At 36.1% G+C, this 12,223-nt stretch overlaps 1 pseudogene; it reads left to right on the forward strand.

Annotated features, from left to right (window-relative positions):
- The first annotated feature begins 2,466 nt into the window (after positions 1 to 2,466).
- On the forward strand, positions 2,467 to 4,924 carry LOC136404161 (GTP-binding nuclear protein Ran-like; annotated as a pseudogene).
- The last annotated feature ends 7,299 nt before the right edge of the window (positions 4,925 to 12,223 follow it).

A 12,223-nucleotide genomic window follows, 5' to 3' on the forward strand; every position in this document is an offset into this window, starting at 1 on the left:
ATGAAACCAATGGGAGCTGAAGATATTGTAGTCTACATTCTCATGTATAATTTCAACATGAACCCTACTGTGTGCTCACATAAAAGACTGGGAAAATCCTAATCAGCATCCATGTCATACAAATCTGGGCTAAAAGAAAAGCAGCAGTGTAGGAGGGGCAAGAAATTCCTCTCAGACTCTCTTCCTTATATACACTGCTGAACAAAACCTTTATGCTTTGGGAGTGAATAGCACCTAGAAACTGTATTTCTTAGAACATTGATGAAAACACATTACAACGGAGAGATCATAGAGTGTTAACAAGCAGACAAACAAAAACTCTTCCTTGGAAAGCAGTTAGATTATGCATTGGGCTCATGACTACAGCCAGGGGAAGGTCAATAGAACCAAGGAAGTTATAACCTTCAAATGCAAGAACATTATTTAGAGTTAATTCTGAGACTTAATTAGAACATTAGAGAACACACTTCTAAGCCCACACCATGACTCTAAGTGAAGAAGCTTCGAAACACAAGTAATTACAGAATACTGATGAGAGAGGAATAAGAGTAGAAAAAAAAACATGCAGAGACTCTGAGGCATATCACAGGGTGAAGACTTAGAATTCAACATTGGAGGGACATAGCTCTAGAAAACCAAATCTACTTTAAATAGAGTATTTCTACAGAAATGGGAAGCCTGAGGTACATTGTTGATAACCATGGCAGCAGCACTGCAGACCAGCCCAACTTGGATCTATCTTGACTCCTACATTTGCACTAAAGGCTTAGTGGATAAGTGTGCCTATTTCCAAGCATACATAATTATTTACTTCTGTGTCTTCTTTCCTATATATGATGCCAACATTAATACAATATATCACATATATGTAAAGGAAAAATGAACACACTAAGAACAGACAAAGCAATAATCTGAACCAGACTCAGATATGACACGGCTGTTAGAAATGCCTGATGGGGAATTTTTAATCACTATAATAAATATGTTAATAACTATGCCAGGTGGGAGAAGAGTATTGGCTGGGAGAGATGTTATGACAAAACCAAGAATGAGATATTCTTTTTTTTTTTTTTTTTTTTTTGTATTTTTCCGAAGCTGGAAACAGGGAGGCAGTCAGACAGACTCCCGCATGCGCCCGACCGGGATCCACCTGTGGGCACGCCCACCAGGGGGCGATGCTCTGCCCCTCCGGGGCATCGCTCTGTTGCGACCAGAGCCACTCTAGCGCCTGGGGCAGAGGCCAAGGAGCCATCCTCAGTGCCCGGGCCATCTTTTGCTCCAATGGAGCCTCGGCTGCGGGAGGGGAAGAGAGAGACAGAGAGGAAGGAGAGGGGGAGGGGTGGAGAAGCAGATGGGCACCTCTCCTGTGTGCCCTGGCCAGGAATCGAACCCGGGACTTCCGCACGCCAGGCCGACGCTCTACCACTGAGCCAACCGGCCAGGGCCAAGAATGAGATATTCTTGACTCATTTTTTTCTCTGGTGTTTCATGATCCAGGGAATAATAATAAATTTGACTAGATTAGTTTTATCATTGGATTTTTCTCCTTCCACCAAATTCTTCCACCCTAGGATCAGCTGCCCATTCTCAGTTTAATTCAGTCTCTTCAATCATTATTGGCCTAATCTGGCTTGTCCACAGACCCCACCCTTCCAGATTGAGTTGGGCTGTTGCTCTATTACATACCAAATACTGTAGAATAGTATCAAATTCTTAGTAGTCCTTGTAGCTCCTAGTCTAAGTTCCCATCCTTTTCCTGTCAAGCCCTAAATAGTTTCTGGTACCAATTCCACTGTAGCGGAGGGGTTTCTACACACCAATCAACAATTCTCAGGGTATCAACAAGGTGTCCAAAAATTCAACTCAGTTCACCTAAATTCTAACACTATCAAGAGATAGATCAGATTTCAGTCCTATAAGACTACCCCCCTCTCCTACCTCAGAGCCCAGCTGCAAGCTTCACATTGTTACTTGCACTTCTGACCAACTAGCTATAAATCAGAATTTCCCACAACCCATTCCTTGGGTTCAATTAATTTGTTAGAGAAGCTCTTAGAACTCAGGAAAACATTTTATGCACTAGATTACTTGTTCATTATAAATAACAAAACTCAGGAACAGCCAGAAAGAGATGCCTAGAAAAGGTATGTAGGCAGGAATGCAAAGTTTCCAGGCTTCCTCTAGGCACTCCACTCTGCCTGCAGCAACATGTGCTCACCAAACCCAATCCTTTTGGGCTTTCGTGGTGGCTTCATAGGCGTGATTGACTAAATCACTGATCATAAGAGGTTGATTGAATCTATAGCCCCTCCCCCTTCCCTAGATGTCAGAGGTGGGTCCATGCTGAACTGAAAGTTCCAACCCACCAATTACATGACTAGATCACCTGGCAACCAACTCTCATCCTTAGGTGTTTTAAAATGTCATCTTGTGATCTTTCCAGCTCTCAGGCAGAAGAGGCCAGAGACGCTTCTGGAAGCCACATTGCCATGGCTGCCCAAGAAGAGCCCCAGGTCCAGTTCAAACTCGTTTTGGTGGGTCGTGACGGTGGAACCAGGAAGACGACCTTCGTGAAACGCCACCTGACCGAAGAGTTCGAGAAGAAGTATGTCGCCACCCTGGGCGTGGAGGTCCATCCCCTCGTGTTCCACACCAACAGAGGGCCCATCAAGTTCAACGTGTGGGACACGGCGGGCCAGGAGAAGTTCGGCGGGCTGAGGGACGGCTACTACATCCAAGCCCAGTGTGCCATTATAATGTTTGATGTAACTTCAAGAGTTACTTACAAGAATGTGCCTAACTGGCATAGAGATCTGGTGCGAGTGTGTGAAAACATCCCATCATGTTGTGTGCCAACAAAGTGGACATTAAGGACAGGAAAGTTAAGGCCAAATCAATTGTTTTCCACCGAAAGAAGAATCTTCAGTACTATGACATTTCTGCCAAAAGTAACTACAACTTTGAAAAGCCCTTCCTCTGGCTTGCTAGAAAACTAATCGGAGACCCTAACTTGGAGTTTGTCACCATGCCTGCCCTCACCCCCCCCCCCCCAGAGGTTGTCATGGACCCAGCCTTGGCAGCGCAGTACGAGCACGATCTAGAGCAGGGGTCCCCAAACTTTTTACACAGGGGGCCAGTTCACTGTCTCTCAGACCATTGGAGGGCTGGACTATAAAAAAAACTATGAACAAATCCCTATGCATACTGCACATATCTTATTTTAAAGTAAAAAAACCAAAACGGGAACAAATATAACATTTAAAATAAAGAACAAGTAAATTTAAATCAACAAACTGACCAGTATTTCAGTGGGAACTACGCTCCTCTCACTGACCACCAGTGAAAGAGGTGCCCCTTCCAGAAGTGCGGTGGGGGCCGGATAAATGGCCTCAGGGGGCCGCATGTGGCCCGCGGGCCGTAGTTTGGGGACCCCTGATATAGAAGTTGCTCAGACCACTGCTCTCCTGGACGAGGACAACAACCTGTGAACAGGGAAGCTGGAGCCCAGCGTCAGAAGTCTAGTTTTATAGGCAACTGTCCTGTGATGTCAGTGGTGCAGCGTGTTTGCCACTTTATTATCTAGCTAAGCAGAACCTGTGCTTGATCTTGGGATGCTGAGAGATGAATGGGCTTCAGAGTGAATGTGGCAGTTAAAAAATACCTTTGTTTTCTGGACCTGCATATTTAGTTGTTTGGAGCACAGCTGTTTCCTTATTGAGTTTCAACCATAAGACTGCTGCAGTAGCATCACAATATTCTGTGGTCAGACCTTGTTTGTTAATGTCATTCCCATTCCTTTCGTTTAGAATCAGAATAAAGTTGTATTTAAAAAAAAAATGTCATCTTGTGCACATAAAAACCACTTTATCACCCTGAACACTTACAAAATTTCAACATTTTGGGGAGCTGTGAATCAGGAGTATGGACGAAGATCATATATTTACAGTAAATATATTTTAGTCATATGAGTAACCAAATATAAATTACAATATTGAAGGGCCAAACAAATTCTTCATTTGTAGCTACAATAGGCATTCACAACAGCACCATGAGATGTAATTGAGGGGTTTTGAACCTGGCTACCCCAAGAAAGTAGGAATAAATATAGCTATCTTTCTTTTTGGGTTTTCTCTATGTGTCCTACTCTTTCTATGCCCTACCCTACTACCACCAAAAAGTTATATATATATAACATACATATAAGGTCTACCGGAAAATTCTGTCTGTTGCTATCACAACAAGTTTCGACACATAAGCATGTTTTATTTGGCGCATGTGTGCCTCTCTATTTTTATCACTAAATGTATACATACTGACATAGCAATGTATACATACTGACGTAGCAAATTAAAACAAAGTTGATTTATGTTAGTCTTATGTGTGAAGCGATAGTGTACCCATGGCTACTGATAAAGTTCATTTATGCCACTGTATTTTTATGAATTTCAACAAGGAAGAAATGTTACAGAAGCATGTAGAAATTTATTGAAAGTGTTTGGTGAAGGTATAGTTTCTGATAGGACATGGAGAAGATGGTTTGAAAAATTCAAAACAGATGATTTCGACCTTTCTGATTAGCCACGTTCTGGGCGACCATCTTTGATCCATGCGATGTTGTTAAGACCATGTTGGAGCAAGATCCTTTTCTGACAACATCGGAGATTGCAGAAAGGCTTAATTCAGCTCAGCAAACCATTTCGGACCATATTCGGAAGATAGGATTGGTGTGGAAATATTGATGGGTGCCACATGAATTAAGTCAGAAGAATTTGTATTTTGTTTTATTCCAAAAATGGACAGAACTTTCCAGTAGACCTTCTATATTAATCAAGACATATATATGTATATACAGTATATACCAATATGTATTTCATTGTCCATTACTTTGTGATACTTTAAATTTTTCTTTTTCAATTGTAGTTGATATTTATATTATTTTCTATTAGTTTCTGATGTACAGCATAATGGTTGCAAAATCATATACTTTAAAAGGCCATCCCACTGGCATTTTAAGTGTCTACTTGGCATCATACAGTTATTATTATATTATTGACTATATTTCCTATGCTATACTTTGCATTCTTGTGATTATTTTGCAACCACATATTTGTACTTAATTTGTGTTTTAAATAAGCAATTCTAAGAAAATAATGGTTCTAATTAAAATGATGTACAACATATTAGATCACATAAATGATTTTAGCAGATGGATGCAAACTATAAGAAAAATAGTACAGAAATGGTAGAAATAAAAAATATAGCAACTGAGAATTTTTTAAAAAAATCTTATAGGCTTATAAAAGTCAGTGATAGAATCAGGGAATTTAAAAGGAAGTCAATAGAATTTATACAAATTGAAACACAAAGAGAAGAAAATGCAAGAGCTGTGGAACAATATTAACTGTTCTAACAAGTGTGATTGAAATCTTGAAAGGAGAAAAAAGTCTAAGCAAGAAGGAATATTTTAAAAAGTAATCACAGAGAACTTACCAAAATTACTGACAGACAATATAGCACATATCCAAGAAACTCAGGGAACCCTAAGTAGAGATAACACATATCTTAAGCATATCATATTCAAATACTAGCATATGAATACAATGAGAAAATCTTAAAGGTATTGAGAAAAGAAAAACAAACAAACACAAAAAAAAACAAAGAAAAGACTATTGTAAAATGTCAGAAATTTTACATGCCAGAAGTCATAGAAAAAATATTTTTTAAGTGCTGAGAGAAAACAATTCAATTTTTCTACCCAGAAATTTATATTTTCAACCAAAGAATATTTATGCAGAGAAAACATATTTTAAAGATGAAAGGGCAATGAATTCTTCCTTAGAGAAACAAAAACTCAGAATTTATTACCAGAAGACCTTTTCTACAAATTGTTTCTCCCCTTCCCCCCCAAAATGATGAAGATTAAGATGTGGAATAAAAATCAGAGCTCTTGAATGTAATATATAAAGGTTAAAGAATTATTTTTCTTACTCTTATTTTTAAATATAACTATTTGTTTAACTGTCAGTATTGCTGTTTACAGGATAGGTGAAAGTCAAACTCGTGACAAAAATATCAAAGGGATGAGAAAGAATTGGTAATATACTATAGTAGGTTCTTTAAATATAAAGGTATGTTTAAATATTAAACAATGGTAGATTCTCATTACATGAAAATGAATATTGTAAAAGCTGAGACAACCACTAAAATTAGGTCGATATAGAACACAAAATGGGATGATACCTAAACCACTGGAAAATGCATAAAAAGAGAAAAAAAAAGAATCAAAGAATAAATTGAACAAGTATAAAACAGCCAATAAGTTGATAGAATTAATCTAACCATATTAAAAATCACATAAAAATATTCAGTTTTTTAACAGGCTTATTTCATACATACAATGTCCTCAAGGTTCATCTATGTTGCATATTGCAGATTCTCCTACTTTATTAAAGGTGGGTCATTTTCTATGTGTAAATATACCAGGTTTTCCTTTCATCTGTTTGTGAACATTCAGATTGTTTTCACATCTCAGCTCTTATGAATAATGCCACAATGATGATGGGAGTGTAAATATCTTTTTGAGATCCCAATTTTAATTATATGAGATATGAAAAATACTTAAATCCATAGAATCAAGTAGAATACTGGCTGGGTTCCAGGGGTCTGGGGGAGGGAGAAATAATGAGGAACTAATCAAGTTCTAGAAATCCTCTAATAACATTGTAGGTATAATCAACATCAACAATGTATTGTACAATTAAAATTTGCTTGAGAGGGTAACTCTCATGTAAAGTATTCATACAACAATGAAATAAAATGTTAAAAAAGTAAATGAGTCTAAGGCTTTATGTAAATTACTGAGATTATCATGTTTAATAAAAGAACCAACTGTATGCTATTGAAAATTGAAAGATGAAAAAAGTATACCATGAAAATACAAAACCTAAAATATTTGAATTAATAACAAAGAATACCATCAATTGTGGACAAGTCCTGCTGGGGGTGAGGACAATGGAGATGCAAAGACCCGACTCCGGGGACCAGGTTCAGCGACGCAGATCCACTTTATTCAGGAAGTAAGCTAGCTTATATCCATGGGTTCAGCCTATAGGGTGTTATTCCTCAAAGCCAATGGCTGAAAAGATCAGGGAGCTGCATGATTGGCACTAAGTCACTTCCTTATAGCAGGCGAGCTTCCTTCCTGGGTATGCCGAGGGGGGTTCTGGGAGCTGGAGTATTCTCACAGCATTGCATCAGCCACAGCTGCTAGGAATGTGCTCTGTGTTCCACCCACAATCAATGATATAAAGGAATATTACATAATGATGAAATAGATTATATCTCTAAGAATACATGTAAATCCTAAATGTCTCTGCATCTGAAAATAGATTATCAAAATTCATGAAACAAAAAGCTATTATAAAGGAAAGGAGAAATAGGCAAAGCACATATACATGTGAAGACTCCATCATTATTCTTTCAGTTATCAATAAAAAATATAAAATCAGGAGTTATATTGAAAAACTGAATGCTACCAAATAATTAGTCCTAATTGAATTTTACAACATATTCTTTCTTCAAACAGCATAGTATGCTTTCTTTTAAAATGACCATAAAAGTAGAAAACATTCACTAACAAAGACAATATTCTAGGAGACTAGACTTAGGGTGTTGAACACACAATACAGTGTACAGATGATGTATTAATGAACTGTGCACCTGAAACCCATATAATTTTGTTACCTAGTGTCATGCCAATAAATCCTATAAAAAGAAAAAAAAAACTTTACAAACATAAAACAAATCAAACAAAATATGTTCTGTGCATGGCACATAAAAAAATTAAGCCAGAAATTCATAACAAACACATCTGGAAATTTATCTAAATACCTGAAAACCATCAACATACTTTTAAACAATCATTAGGTCAAAGTGGAATTCTTAAGTAGTACTTTAATCCATATCTAAACTGAATAAAAATGAAAATACAACATTTTAAAATTGGTTGGATGAAGCTAAACTTTTGCGTGTGAAAGCATGCATGTATGCATTTGTGTCTGTTTATGTGTTTAACAGAAAAATAACTATAAATAATAAAACTCATTGTTTCACTGTTTCTTACTTTAAAATTTATTTGATCTTTTATTTTAATATTATAATATTAATCAACAGTTGATATTTAAGGTAAAACATAAACATGCGCGTGTGTGATGTGTGTGAGTGAACTGAGGGGACTAAATTATTACTTTCTAGAGGCCTTTCTTTTTTATTCATATACATATAAGATAAAAGCTTGATATACATTAATTCAGAACTTCTCATGAATTATCTCTCACTCTTATGAGAATCAATCATATATATTATATATAATTGCATATAAAATATATTTATAATTATAAGATAAACATAAAATTTAGTCTTGAGAGATATTAAGTACAAGAAATTGTTGATACATATAGAGGTTCATTTATTTGTCAAATATTTTTTTCACCACATAATTTCCAAAGAATTTTCTTTCTAAGTCCTGAAGATACAATAACGAACAGAGCCATTTTTTAAATCTCATTAAAATTTACATTTTTAAACAGGAAGGGCAAAAATAAATAAAAAATGTCATGATTTAGTATATTGAAGGTGATAAATACTTAGAGAATCGTGAAAAGGGTATGAGGATTGAAACAGTGCACTAGAGATGGCTGTAATTTTATTTTGAGTGGTTAGAAAATGCCTCACTGAGAAAGGAGCTTTTAAACTAAGACTTGAAGAAAGCAGGGAGCAAGCTCTGTGATGAACACAGGCAGAGGGGCAGCAAACTCAAAGGCCTTGTGCCAGGAGTGTGAAGGGGGGCATTCCCTTGAATATCTGGGAGGTTCTCTAAGGGTGGAAGGTGAGGTGGTTCTGAGTGAGAAGGATACTTGAGATCAGAGACTTAAGGGTTGAGGGGAGGGACCCAATAATATAAGGCCTTTAGGCTTTGCAGGAACTTAAAAAACCTTAAACACCTGCTTCATTCCTAAAAAAGTAAGATTAAAATATTAAAAAACTTAACAAACATAAAACAAATCAAACAAAATATGTTCTATGCATGGCACATAAAAAATTAAGCTAGCTAGACATTAATAATAATAAACTTATATATGTATATGACTGTAAAGATCTTTTGAAGGGATTGTTATAACCAGCTTTCATTTACATATTAATGCCCAGCAGTATTAGTTGAGTGGTTACTAAAAATAATATTCAAAAAAGGAAGAAAAAAAGCAGACTTGAATTAAGTTTGATACAAAAGCAGAGATGTGTTGCCTTACAGTGAAGACTATTACAATTAAAATGGTAAAAAAAATATTTTAAAATGTCCTTCTATAGAAGTTATATTGAAATTCTTAAATGAACATATTCTGGATGGGTGTACGTATGATGCAGTGTGAATGTGATGTTTTATTAAGTTGCCCACCTAAAACTTGTACCCAATAAGTTCAATTAAAAATTGAAAGAACACATTCTTAGGGTTTTATTTTATTTATTCAAAAAGTATTTATCTAATGTTTAATTTTTTTAAATTAAACTCAAATATTCTATAACTAATTTTATTAAAAATATTTGTTTTCATGCTTGAAATTCTCATGATGAATTAATAATTAATAGAATATATTTTCTCCAGTATGGAATAAATTTGGATCAGAGTTTACAGATATGGACTTTGATATGGAAAATCTGGGACAAGAATGAACTAGGAATTACTAAAGAAAAAAAAAATTTGTTTACGATCACAAAAAATATTATACTAAAATATTTCACTTTTTCTGGTTGAATTGCAATATATATTATATAATAAATAGCATGTGGAAAGATTGCTATTCCAATAAAATTAAAGGAGAAAAGAAGAATTTAGACATGAGTGGTGTGAAGATTTTCCTTCTGGCTTGAAACCAGTGTGAGATTTTAAAATGCAAATCAACCTTGTCTTTTCCTTGCTTTAAACAGTTTCAAGACATGTTATTGCCCTTAAAATTAAAAATAGCTTAATATGGACTTATAGAAGTCATGGCCTGTTTATCTTGCCTGTCTTTATTTTTCTCCACCCCTAATTTCTACCCCCTCTCACATTCTAAGCTACAATTATTTTGAAATCCAAGAATAAAATACCTTCTTTAGCCTATGGGTTTTCAAACAAGCGTTTTTTTTCTCTGTCTCAAACAATTTTGAACCTTCTGTTTCAGTTATCAGATTAAATATAATCTTTGCTGTCCACCCTTAGACTAGTGTGTCCAGATCATATTTTGAGATATAATTTGGAATGTTTTTTTTTTCTCATGCTTAATCACATTTTCTTCTTTCTCTTTCTCCACAATTTTTTGACTAGCAGGTCTAATATCTTTGTGCCTCAGGGGAGTTGTCTGACAAGGAGAAAAAGTAATAGTAAGTCAGCAGGACTTGACAGCTTTTTGTCTCCAGAATCCTAAAACCATTAAGGAAGAATGGATTTGCAGTAGAAAGGAGTATTTTAGAAAGAGTAGAAGAAGGGACCAGGCCCTGCCAATAATCACATGGGGAAAAAAATCACCAGAAAGGGAGAATCATGAGGAGTGTTGGGTCCCTAGCTCTAAGAACCTGGATTTGCCATTGCCCAAATAAGACTAACACTCAAATGAGACTAACACTCAAGATGGTTTATGTCCTGAAATTTCTTTGGGCTATAGAAGGTGCAAGAACTGTAATAGTGCTCATTATAGATTCTCCAGAAATGTTCCTTGACAGAAAGATTGTACCAGAGTATAAACCCAGAACAAATACACCTAGAATTAATGAGAGAACATTTCAGAAGGGCCTGAAGGCATTAAAAGCTTATAGAAAAACTTAAATTAATATTAGCAAATAAAGTCACATTTCTTATACATGTGCATTTGGAGACAGAGCAATATTGCTATAATAGCATATGGTCCCATAGCAACCTATTACTATTAGACTATACTATATTTTATGTCTATCGCATTATTATGTGTGTTTTTCCCTAGAAAGGGGATTGTTCTCAACTCTATTTTGATTTACATTTTATTCTCAAATTTCTAACAATAAATGGCAATTAAAATCTTATGCTTAAAGAATTGAACTAGAGGCTATGAATTAATAGTTTGACCACCTGAAATATATTTCAATTCAAATAACCTTGTTGTTACTCCTATTTAAAAATCATTCATTTCAGGGTTTTATATTTGCCATCAAATAATCTCTCCACTCAAAATAGCCATCACCTATTATTTAAAACTGTAATCTTTGGGAAATGGCATTGTAAAACATTTAAAGCAGTACTTACACTTTATTTATTCTTATCTGTATTAAAGGAAAATATTCTCCCTGAACATATTTTAAACCTAGTAGGAAATGAACCCATATGTGAAGATCAATTTAAGAAGATAATATGTATCTATCTTCTTCTAGGCAAGTGGACTTCATAATACACTAGGTCCACTATAGACTTCACTTTGGGGTCCTTTCCCTTACAAAACTTTCACATGTGGAGTAGAGAAGAATTGGTGTGATCTGCACGCAGGTGGCTAAGAGAAAGAGAAAGCTACTGAGCTAGGAATTTCTAGTTCATTTTTCCCAATTTACCAGTCAAGTATGTTGAAAACAAGGCTCATCTGTCAACGAGAGCAGACAGGCAGCAGGTTGAAAGTGTTGTCACTGTGTGTGCATGAGAACACAACTTTCAGGATAGGCGCTAACAGCTGGGAATAAAATCCCCAAGATAATAGTGAAGTGTCATTTTAAGAAATGTGGCAAACCAACTCTTTACATGTCCCTGAAGATGATATTTCATAGAAAAAATGTGAATGCTGCTGACTGAGTGAAAATAAAGTTTAGGCTGTAATGCTGGTGGCCGAGGCCAGGCAGATACACACTGGATTCAGACAGATGGTAGAGAAACTGCGGAGCCGGAAGCGTTGAACCATTCCGTTTAATAAAATTTTACACCAGTGGATGAGCAAACAGGCAGGTGAAAACCGGTTCTCAGGCAAAAAAACAGCAAGAATGGCCCCTCACAGGGGAGTGGTGGACAGGCAATCCGCCATTCGCAATCCCCTGAGCGCAAGCACCCATAGCCTTCCATAGGCCATACACACATGGTGCAGCCACATACTCATGTACCAATCAGGCAAAGTGCTTGCAGCCGGTAAACCAGTGAACAAACCTAACACAGCTGCCCCACATAGGCATACCT

Source organism: Saccopteryx leptura, chromosome 4 (assembly GCF_036850995.1).
Source record: "Saccopteryx leptura isolate mSacLep1 chromosome 4, mSacLep1_pri_phased_curated, whole genome shotgun sequence".
Taxonomy (NCBI): Eukaryota; Metazoa; Chordata; class Mammalia; order Chiroptera; family Emballonuridae; genus Saccopteryx; species Saccopteryx leptura.